The following is a 12,920-nucleotide window of genomic DNA, read 5'->3' on the forward strand; positions in this document are numbered from 1 at the left end:
GTAAAATAATTGCGCCACTGTTCTATTCACAACCACCATTACGTAATGTGAACATCAGAACTGAATATCTGTACAGCGCTCTTTCCTAGAACGCGGGGTCGGTATCTTGGACCCCGATGGCAGTGGTATATCGAGGACTCACTGTAATAGTTAACTTGTTCTCATCGCGATATGGCTGGAATACTGCGGATGCGATGTAAAATATTAACTCACTCACTGAAGCACTTACTCAGTATATAACCAAACATATACCAAACAAACATATATATGAATAAAACTCTCACATTTCGTCAGTTGAACATGCTGAAGAGGGTGTGTGAGGTTCGTCTCACCACTGTCACCTGGAAAAGACGCAGGAAAATCACCGACCAAAATAACCTGGACTGAACATCGCTACTGATAACCTCTGCCTCGCTACCGCAGAATGCTTAAATATCCGACTCTGCGGGTGACATTCGTTATTAACGTCCATGGAAAAATCAACTTTCTCTTACACCTTGACAAGGGATGTAAGTAATGCAACGAATTTTTTTTTTAAAACATATTTTATTGCCGGGAATGGAATGGATTAGCACAAGTGACACACTTGACCTTCGAGACCTTCTCTTATATGCATTTCATTACAATGTGATATGAGTCATAACTGCAGAAAGTTTGTACAGTGCAGATAAATTATATACAGGTAACACACACAAACATACACACACACCACACACACGCACACACCACACACACATACATACATACACACACACATATATACACATACACACACCACACAAACACAGACACACACACATATGCACATACATACAAATACAAACATATAAACATGATACATATTTATTTTTATGTAATGTTATAGTTATCATTATACCATTACATGCATGGTACAATTCCTAACGATAAATATATACGAATACCAAAGTTCAAAGATATATAGAAGAAATATAATTAAGATATTTTTGGACTATAACCAACTTGTATTGAATATACAAGTAACATGAAAAACACGATACAATAGAGAAATAGATGGTGATGAATAACTCTAAATTGTTACATACAACATAATTTTAAATATTCTTTTTCCACTATAAATTGATGGACATATTTAAAAAAAAAGAAAATAATTTGTTCTTCAGATAGATTTTTGACACATATAATTTTTGCTAACTTAGCATCATAATGCTGATAGACAAATATTTCTTATTAAAGTATATTTCTTACATTCAAGAAAATCGTGAAAAGCATTTTCGCATGGTGAACATGGTTCAACATTTTCATTTTGTGAATTCCATTGCATTAATGATTCTATAATAAATGTCTTTTGAAACGTTCTTGGCAAAAGGAACGATTATTTGTTACATATTTATACTTTGAAGCAGCTGGTCTATTCTGAGGTTACAAATCATTTAGGCATAAGGGATTCGTTCATTAATATTTTGTCTACTGTCGTAAGCTTTTTCATTCATCGTCTCTCTTTCAGTTTCAGTGGTTGCCAGTCCGTTTCAAAATACAAATTTTCTTTTGAGGCAAATTTGGTCAAACCTGTAATAATTCTAGCAGCATCAAGCTGTATTAATTCAAGTATATTTATATTGTAGCAGCAACGTTGTCACACGCCTCAGATGCATATTCAACAATAGGTCTTACAAATGTCAGATAGATTATTGATATATGTACAGTTCATTTCGTATCTTGAGATAAAATGACACCAAGTGAGTTTCTACATGTCCAATGGCACTAATAGCATAACATAAAGGTTGATAATCCCATATCTGTTTGTGACTAAAAGGAATATATTTTGTCCAAGTGGGATTAGAATTTACCAGCCATGTGATTGCCCACTGATTAAGGGGAAAGATGGTCTTGATTTAGTCTTTCTTCAATTAAAACCGTATCAGTAGATGAAGTTTCAATACTTGTATCGTCGGCGAATAATCTGGTAATATTTTGAAACTGGTCAGTTATATCATTTATGTAAAGTAGAAATGGGAACTGGCCCAATACTGAACCTTGGGTGACCCCTAGCTTGGTGAATTTATTACTTAATAAACTTCCATTAATATGTACTCCTCAACTACGACACCACGCTATTAATTTACAAGTAATACAATATTGTGGAAGCTTGTGCAATATACCTTTCTGACATGCACAGAATATCATAAAAAAATATTTATGATCATCAGGCGAATTACTAATATGATGACAAATTCGATCAGTTGAAATTAAGTACTATTATTTGGCATGAATCCCGATTGATATTTTGAAAGTAGTTCAAAGTCCAGAAAGTAATTATACATTCTTATAAAAATAAGGCGCTGAAATAATAGTGAATTAGGTCTATACGTGTAGTTAGAAGGGTGTGATTTACAAAGAAACTTGACACCTATGAGAATGACAATATTCGGAGCAAAAGTCAAAACCATGCTGAGGTATAGCAAATAAGAGAAACATCCTGAGCAAACATCACATAATCGTATCGCCAAAATACACCTCAACACCGACGACTTCGATTTGGGTAAAAGCCATGAAAAAAGGCGATAAACGATGCAATTTGTATAACTGAAGAGGTGCACGTGATAAATGGCACGTGCTGATTAGATGATGGTGTCTACAACATACTACATACTACCCCCTCCCCCCCATTCATCGCATAGTCTACTTAGGACATTGAACTTCGTGTTGCAAATGAGAGTAGCCCTTTGGAGTTTGGAGGGCATAGTGATTAGAAATGTCGTCTCCACGTAGGTTCTAGCAGTCCCATGTTGTGAATCTTCGGTGCTGCGCATTTGCTGGCTCGCATGATCTCAGTCAACATTATATGACTATATTGATAAGAAGGGTTATCTGACGGATAAACCAGGCGTGATAAAATCAAATCTATGTCAATGTCATTTTGATATCAGACTTCGCTTCCGTGTATGGGTGCAGGGTCCATAAAACTATGACACCTTTATATTCTCTTCAATTCCCAATAAACCCATCATTTGTTTGTTAAACATGGAAAGTAATTAATGATTGGTACAGGCCATATCAAAAGAATTTTACGACCAGCATACGTTTCTGGGGATCAGTTCTAACCAAGCATTTCTGCAAAACGTCGGCGTTGAAATACAAAATAAGTCCTTCATATCTCAGTCACTATTCTCTAACTAAATATAGTAATGCACACATGGTGCATTAAGCGTTGATAATCTGTAGTCCTCGCGATCTAACTATACCGATTCAATGTGTCTTATAAGCCAAGTATTGTTACTAGAATGTTAATTCTACGCAAAGGTGTAGTTACGGCAGTCGTAGCCAAATATTCCTAAGAGGACGATAACTGCGAAGTCGTAAACATATACGACTTCGCAGTAATACACATATATTTCAGTGTTGCTTTCTTCGAAGTCATCACGGCATACATTTTATATATCGCCCTCAACACAATTTATGCCTACGACCGCCGTCAACATCTTAACGTAGAATTAACATTCCAGTAAAGAGTAGATACACAGTTGTAACACAGTGCCATGACAAGGTTGTAACACAGTTGTAACACAGTGCCATGACAAGGTTGTAACACAGTTGTAACACAGTGCCATGACAAGGTTGTAACACAGTTGTAACACAGTGCCATGACAAGGTTGTAACACAGTTGTAACACAGTTGTAACACAGTGCCATGACAAGGTTGTAACACAGTTGTAACACAGTGCCATGACAAGGTTGTAACACAGTTGTAACACAGTGCCATGACAAGGTTGTAACACAGTCCCATGACAAGGTTGTAACACAGTTGTATCACAGTGCCATGACAAGGTTGTAACACAGTTGTAACACAGTGCCATGACAAGGTTGTCACACAGTTGTAACAGTGCCATGACAAGGTTGTAACACAGTTGTAACACAGTGCCATGACAAGGTTGTAACACAGTTGTAACACAGTGCCATGACAAGGTTGTAACACAGTTGTAACACAGTGCCATGACAAGGTTGTAACACAGTTGTAACACAGTGCTTTGACAAGGTTGTAACACAGTTGTAACACAGCGACATGACAAGGTTGTCACACAGTTGTAACACAGTGCCATGACAAGGTTGTAACACAGTTGTAACACAGTTGTAACACAGTGCCATGACAAGGTTGTAACACAGTGCCATGACAAGGTTGTAACACAGTGCCATGACAAGGTCGTAACACAGTTGTAACACAGTGCCATGACAAGGTTGTAACACAGTTGTAACACAGTTGTAACACAGTGCCATGACAAGGTTGTAACACAGTTGTATCAGAGTGCCATGATAAGATTATAACACAGTTGTATCGCAGTGCCATGACAATGTTGTAACACAGTGCCATGACAAGGTTGTAACAAAGTTGTAACAGTGTCATAACAACCTTGTAGCACAGTTGTAACACGGTGCCATGACAAGGTTGTAACACAGTTGTATCAGAGTGCCATGATAAGATTATAACAGTTGTATCGCAGTGCCATGATCAGATTATAACACAGTTGTATCGCAGTGCCATGACAAGTATGTAACACAGTTGTATCGCAACGCCATGACAAGGTTGTAACACAGTTGTATCACAGTGCCATGACAAGGTTGTAACACAGTTGTATCACAGTGCCATGACAAGGTTGTAACAAAGTTGTAACAAAGTTGTAACAGTGTCATAACAACCTTGTAGCACAGTTGTAACACGGTGCCATGACAAGGTTGTAACACAGTTGTAAAAGTACCATGACAAGGTTTTCACACAATTGTAACACGCAGTCATGACAAGGTTAGAACATGGCTGTAATAGAGCGCCATGACAAGGTTGTTACACAGTTGTATCACAGTGCCATGACAAGGTTGTAACACAGTGCCATGACAAGGTTGTAAGACAGTTGTATCGCAGTGCCATGAAAAGGTTGTAACACAGTGTCGTGATAAGGTTGTAACACAGTGTCGTGACAAGATTGTAACACAGTTGTATCACAGTGTCGTGACAAGGTTGTAACAAAGTTGTAACACAGTGTCATAAGGTGAGATGAAATTGGGTTTAACGTCGCGTCCAAGATTATTGCACTTATATAGCAACGTACATGTACGTGTGTGTGTTTGTGTGGCTGCTTGTACTAGTCCGGACTGATGCCGATTTATAGTGCTAGCTCACTGAGATATCATGCCGCAGTTTAACATGAATACCCCACTCAGACACAGTATACTGACTCCCAGCCGACCAGTCCTTGTTTTAGCCCCTTAATGCCGAGCGCCAGACAGGGTAACAACAAGTACCATCTTTTAATGTCTTTTGGTATGACGCGGCCGGGGATCGCACCCCGGACCTTCCGCTCTCCGGGCGGACGCTCTACCACAAGACCACGGAGGCGGTCCAGTGTCATAACAACCTTGTAGCACAGTTGTAACACGGTGTCATGACAAAGTTGTAACAGTGCCATGACAAGGTTGTAACACAGTTTTAAAAGTACCATGACGAGGTTTTCACACAATTGTAACACGGTGTCATGACAAGGTTGTAACACAGTTGTAAACTGTGCCATGCCAAGGTTAGCACATGGCTGTAATAGAGTGCCATGACAAGGTTAGAACGTGGTTGTAACACGGTGCCATGACAAGGTTGTAACACAGTGCCATGACAAGGTTATAACACAGTCGTGAAACAGTGTTGTGTCGTGGTTAGAACACACCAGTAAAACAGTACCATGACAAGGTTATAACACAGTCGTGAAACAGTGTTGTGTCATGGTTAGAACACACCAGTAAAACAGTACCATGATAAGGTCATTACACAGTCGTGAAACAGTCTTGTGTCGTGGTTAGAACACACCAGTAAAACAGTACTATGACAAGGTTAGGACACTTTGTGCAACGGTAGCCGCAACGGATTTCGGAAAACAAGATGGTGGTCCCATCGAAAACACCACCGGTTTTTGTTTCGATTTGTAGTCCTTATTCAAAGTTCAATGGAATTCACACAATTGTAACACGGTGTCATGACAAGGTTGTAACACAGTTGTAAACTGTGCGATGACAAGTTTAGCACATGGCTGTAATAGAGTGCCATGACAAGGTTAGAACGTGGTTGTAACACGGTGCCATGACAAGGTTGTTACACAGTGCCATGACAAGATTAGAACGTGGTTGTAACACAGTGCCATGACAAGGTTGTAACACAGTTGTAACACAGTGTCATAACAACCTTGTAGCACAGTTGTAACACGGTGCCATGACAAGGTTGTAACACAGTGCCGTGACCAGCTTGTAACACAGTTGTAACACGGTGCCATGACAAGGTTGTAACACAGTGCCGTGACAAGGTTGTAACACAGTTGTAACACAGTGTCATAACAACCTTGTAGCACAGTTGTAACACGGTGCTATGACAAGGTTGTAACACAGTGCCGAGACAAGCTTGTAACACAGTTGTAACACGGTGCCATGACAAAGTTGTAACACAGTGCCGTGACAAGCTTGTAACTCAGTTGTAACACAGTGCCATCACAAGGATGTAACACAGTGCCATGACAAGGTTAGAACGTGGTTCTAACACAGTGCCATGACATGGTTAGAACGTAGTTGTCACACAGTGCCATGACAAGGTTAGAACATAGTTGTAACACAGTGCCATGACAAGGTAAGAACACAATGCCATGACAAGGTTAGAACGTGGTTCTAACACAGTGCCATAAAAAGGTTAGAACGTGGTTGTAACACATTGCCATGACAAGGTTAGAACGTGGTTGTAACACAGTGCCATGACATGGTTAGAACATAGTTGTAACACAGTGCCATGACAAGGTTAGAACACAATGTCATGACAAGGTTAGAACATGGTTGTAACACAGTGCCATGACAAGGTTAGAACATGGTTGTAACACATTGCCATGGCAAGGTTAGAACATGGTTGTAACACAGTATCATGACAAGGTTAGAACGTGGTTGTAACACAGTGCCATGACAAGGTTAGAACATGGTTGTAACACAGTATCATGACAAGGTTAGAACGTGGTTGTAACACAGTGCCTTGACAAGGTTAGAACAGGGTTGTAACACAGTGCCATGACAAGGTTAGAACGTGGTTCTAACACAGTGCCATAAAAAGGTTAGAACGTGGTTGTAACACATTGCCATGACAAGGTTAGAACGTGGTTGTAACACAGTGCCATGACATGGTTAGAACGTAGTTGTCACACAGTGCCATGACAAGGTTAGAACATAGTTGTAACACAGTGCCATGACAAGGTTAGAACACAATGCCATGACAAGGTTAGAACGTGGTTCTAACACAGTGCCATAAAAAGGTTAGAACGTGGTTGTAACACATTGCCATGACAAGGTTAGAACGTGGTTGTAACACAGTGCCATGACATGGTTAGAACATAGTTGTAACACAGTGCCATGACAAGGTTAGAACTCAATGTCATGACAAGGTTAGAACATGGTTGTAACACAGTGCCATGACAAGGTTAGAACATGGTTGTAACACATTGCCATGGCAAGGTTAGAACATGGTTGTAACACAGTATCATGACAAGGTTAGAACGTGGTTGTAACACAGTGCCATGACAAGGTTAGAACATGGTTGTAACACAGTATCATGACAAGGTTAGAACGTGGTTGTAACACAGTGCCTTGACAAGGTTAGAACAGGGTTGTAACACAGTGCCATGCCAAGGTTAGAATGTGGTTGTAACACAGTGGCATAAAAAAGTTCAGAACTTGGTTGTAACACATTGCCATGACAAGGTTAGAACATGGTTGTAACACAGTGCCATGACAAGGTTAGAACATGGTTCTAACACAGTGCCATAACAAGGTTAGAACATAGTTGTAACACAGTGCCATGACAAGGTTAGAACACAATGCCATCACAAGGTTAGAACGTGGTTGTAGCACAGTGCCACAAAAAGGTTAGAACGTGGTTGTAACACATTGCCATGACAAGGTTAGAACATGGTTGTAACACATTGCCATGACAAGGTTAGAACATGGTTGTAACACAGTGCCATGACAAGGTTAGAACGTGGTTGTAACACAGTGCCATGACAAGGTTAGAACATAGTTCTATAGTTTTAACACAGTGCCATGACAAGGTTAGAACATGGTTGTAACACAGTATCATGATAACGTTAGAACATGGTTGTAACGAAGTGCCATGACAAGGTTAGAACGTGGTTGTAACACAGTGCCATGACAAGGTTAGAAAAGGGTTGTAACACAGTATTGTGACAAGGTTAGAACATAGTTGTAACACAGTGCCACAAAAAGGTTAGAACGTGGTTGTAACACTTTGCCATGACAAGGTTAGAACATGGTTGTAACACACTGCCATGACAAGGTTAGAACGTGGTTGTAACACAGTGCCATAACAAGGTTAGAACATGGTTGTAACACAGTGCCATGACAAGGTAAGAACATGGTTGTAACACAGTATCATGACAAGGTTAGAACACAGTGCCATGACAAGGTTAGAACGTGATTGTAACACCATGAAATGACAAGGTTAGAACGTGGTTGTAACACAGTGCCATGACAAGGTTAGAACGTGGTTGTAACACAGTGCCATGGCAAGGTTAGAACATGGTTGTAACACAGTGCCATGACAAGGTTAGAACGTGGTTCTAACACAGTATCATGATAACGTTAGAACATGGTTGTAACGAAGTGCCGTGACAAGGTTAGAACGTGGTTGTAACACAGTGCCATGACAAGTTTAGAAAAGGGTTGTAACACAGTACTATGACAAGGTTAGAACAGGGTTGTAACACAGTGCCATGACAAGGTTAGGACAGGGTTGTAACACAGTGCCATGACAAGGTTTGAACATGGTTGTAACACAGTATCGTGACAAGGTTAGAACATGGTTGTAACACAGTGCCATGACAAGGTTAGAACACAGTGCCATTACAAGGTTAGAGCAGTGTCATGACAATATTAGTACATCATTGTACAAAAGTGTCACGACAAGGTTAGAACATGGTTGTAACACAGTGTCATGACAAGGTTAGAACACAGTGCAATTACAAGGTTAGAACAGTGTCGTGACAAGATTAGAACATGATAATACAAAAGTTTCATGACAAGATAACAATATGGTTGTAACACAGTACCATGACGAGTTCAGAACACATTGCCATGACAAGGTTAGAAAACAGTGCCAGGACAAGGTTAGAACACAGTGTCAGGACAAGGTTAGAACATGGTTGTAACACAGAATCAGGACAAGGTTAGAACACAGTGCCATGAAGAGGTTAGAACACAGTGTCAGAACAAGGTTAGAACACATTGCCATGACAAGGTTAGAACATGGTTGTTATACAGAATCAGGACAAGGTTAGAACACAGTGTCAGGACAAGGTTAGAACACAGTGCCATGACAAGGTTAGAACATGGTTGTTATACAGAATCAGGACAAGGTTAGAACACAGTGTCAGGACAAGGTTAGAACATGGTTGTAACACAGTATCAGGACAAGGTTGTAACACAGTGCCATGACAAGGTTAGAACATGGCTGTAACACAGTATCACGACAAGGTTAGAACATGGTTGTAACACAGTGCCATGACAAGGTTAGAACACAGTGCCTTTACAAGGTTAGAGCAGTATCATGACAATATTAGAACATCATTGTCACGACAAGGTTAGAACACGGTTGTAACACAGTGCCATGACAAGGTTAGAACACAGTGCCTTTACAAGGTTAGAGCAGTATCATGACAATATTAGAACATCATTGAACAAAAGTGTCACGACAAGGTTAGAACACGGTTGTAACACAGTGTCATGACAAGGTTAGAACAGTGCCATTACAAGGTTAGAACAGTGTCGTGACAAGATTAGAACATGATTGTACAAAAGTGTCATGACAAGATAACAATATGGTTGTAACACAGTACCATGACAAGGTGAAAACACATTGCCATGACAAGGTTAGAAAACAGTGCCAGGACAATGTTAGAACACAGTGTCAGGACAAGGTTAGAACATGGTTGTAACACAGAATCAGGACAAGGTTAGAACACAATGCCATGACAAGGTTAAAACATGGTTCTAACACAGTGCCATAAAAAGGTTAGAACGTGGTTGTAACACATTGCCATGACATGGTTAGAACGTAGTTGTAACACAGTGCCATCACAAGGTTAGAACACAATGTCATGACAAGGTTAGAACGTGGTTGTAACACAGTGCCATGACAAGGTTAGAACATGCTTGTAACACATTGCCATGGCAAGGTTAGAACGTGGTTGTAACAGTATCATGACAAGGTTAGAACGTGGTTGTAACACAGTGCCATGACAAGGTTAGAACATGGTTGTAACACAGTATCATGACAAGGTTAGAACGTGGTTGTAACACAGTGCCTTGACAAGGTTAGAACAGGGTTGTAACACAGTGCCATGCCAAGGTTAGAACGTGGTTGTAACACAGTGCCATAAAAAGTTTAGAACGTGGTTGTAACACATTGCCATGACAAGGTTAGAACATGGTTGTAACACAGTGCCATGACAAGGTTAGAACGTGGTTCTAACACAGTGCCATAAAAAGTTTAGAACGTGGTTGTAACACATTGCCATGACAAGGTTAGAACATGGTTGTAACACAGTGCCATGACAAGGTTAGAACGTGGTTCTAACACAGTGCCACAAAAAGGTTAGAACGTGGTTGTAACACATTGCCATGACAAGGTTAGAACATGGTTGTAACACACTGCCATGACAAGGTTAGAACGTGGTTGTAACACAGTGCCATAACAAGGTTAGAACATGGTTGTAACACAGTGCCCTGACAAGGTTAGAACATGGTTGTAACACATTGCCATGGCAAGGTTAGAACATGGTTGTAACACAGTATCATGACAAGGTTAGAACGTGGTTGTAACACAGTGCCTTGACAAGGTTAGAACAGGGTTGTAACACAGTGCCATGCCAAGGTTAGAACGTGGTTGTAACACAGTGCCATAAAAAGTTTAGAACGTAGTTGTAACACATTGCCATGACAAGGTTAGAACGTGGTTGTAACACTTTGCCATGACAAGGTTAGAACATGGTTGTAACACACTGCCATGACAAGGTTAGAACGTGGTTGTAACACAGTGCCATAACAAGGTTAGAACATGGTTGTAACACAGTGCCATGACAAGGTAAGAACATGGTTGTAACACAGTATCATGACAAGGTTAGAACACAGTGCCATGACAAGGTTAGAACGTGATTGTAACACCATGAAATGACAAGGTTAGAACGTGGTTGTAACACAGTGCCATGACAAGGTTAGAACGTGGTTGTAACACAGTGCCATGGCAAGGTTAGAACATGGTTGTAACACAGTGCCATGACATGGTTAGAACATAGTTGTAACACAGTGCCATGACAAGGTTAGAACACAATGTCATGACAAGGTTAGAACATGGTTGTAACACAGTGCCATGACAAGGTTAGAACATGGTTGTAACACATTGCCATGGCAAGGTTAGAACATGGTTGTAACACAGTATCATGACAAGGTTAGAACGTGGTTGTAACACAGTGCCATGACAAGGTTAGAACATGGTTGTAACACACTGCCATGACAAGGTTAGAACGTGGTTGTAACACAGTGCCATAAAAAGGTTAGAACATGGTTGTAACACAGTGCCATGACAAGGTTAGAACGTGGTTGTAACACAGTGCCATAACAAGGTTCGAACATGGTTGTAACACAGTGCCATGACAAGGTTAGAACGTGGTTGTAACACATTGCCATGGCAAGGTTAGAACATGGTTGTAACACAGTATCATGACAAGGTTAGAACGTGGTTGTAACACAGTGCCTTGACAAGGTTAGAACAGGGTTGTAACACACTGCCATGCCAAGGTTAGAACGTGGTTGTAACACAGTGCCATAAAAAGTTTAGAACGTGGTTGTAACACATTGCCATGACAAGGTTAGAACATGGTTGTAACACAGTGCCATGACAAGGTTAGAACGTGGTTCTAACACAGTGCCATAAAAAGTTAAGAACGTGGTTGTCACACATTGCCATGACAAGGTTAGAACGTGGTTGTAACACAGTGCCATGACAACGTTAGAACGTGGTTCTAACACAGTGCCACAAAAAGGTTAGAACGTGGTTGTAACACATTGCCATGACAAGGTTAGAACATGGTTGTAACACACTGCCATGACAAGGTTAGAACGTGGTTGTAACACAGTGCCATAACAAGGTTAGAACATGGTTGTAACACAGTGCCATGACAAGGTTAGAACGTGGTTGTAACACAGTGCCATGACAAGGTTAGAACGTGGTTGTAACACAGTGCCATCACAAGGTTAGAATGTGGTTGTAACACAGTATCGTGACAAGGTTAGAATGTGGTTGTAACACAGTGCCATGACAAGGTTAGAACATAGTTGTAACACAGTGCCATGACAAGGTTAGAACACAATGCCATGACAAGGTTAGAACGTGGTTCTAACACAGTGCCATAAAAAGGTTAGAACGTGGTTGTAACACATTGCCATGACAAGGTTAGAACGTGGTTGTAACACAGTGCCATGACATGGTTAGAACATAGTTGTAACACAGTGCCATGACAAGGTTAGAACACAATGTCATGACAAGGTTAGAACATGGTTGTAACACAGTGCCATGACAAGGTTAGAACATGGTTGTAACAAATTGCCATGGCAAGGTTAGAACATGGTTGTAACACAGTATCATGACAAGGTTAGAACGTGGTTGTAACACAGTGCCATGACAAGGTTAGAACATGGTTGTAACACAGTATCATGACAAGGTTAGAACGTGGTTGTAACACAGTGCCTTGACAAGGTTAGAACAGGGTTGTAACACAGTGCCATGCCAAGGTTAGAACGTGGTTGTAACACAGTGCCATAAAAAAGTTCAGAACTTGGTTGTAACACATTGCCATGACAAGG

At 40.5% G+C, this 12,920-nt stretch overlaps 1 protein-coding gene across 1 annotated transcript in view; it reads right to left on the reverse strand.

Annotated features, from left to right (window-relative positions):
* LOC124124931 overlaps positions 1-12,920 on the reverse strand; it is a 78,794-nt gene that overhangs the window by 39,543 nt on the left and 26,331 nt on the right. The window contains exon 2 of the mRNA XM_048387941.1: positions 285-341. The gene's annotated coding sequence lies outside the window, so the exon portion shown is untranslated. The remainder of the gene's footprint in view (positions 1-284; positions 342-12,920) is intronic.

Source organism: Haliotis rufescens, unplaced genomic scaffold (genome assembly GCF_023055435.1).
Source record: "Haliotis rufescens isolate VD_foot unplaced genomic scaffold, xgHalRufe1.0.p SCAF_7, whole genome shotgun sequence".
Lineage (NCBI taxonomy): Eukaryota > Metazoa > Mollusca > Gastropoda > Lepetellida > Haliotidae > Haliotis > Haliotis rufescens.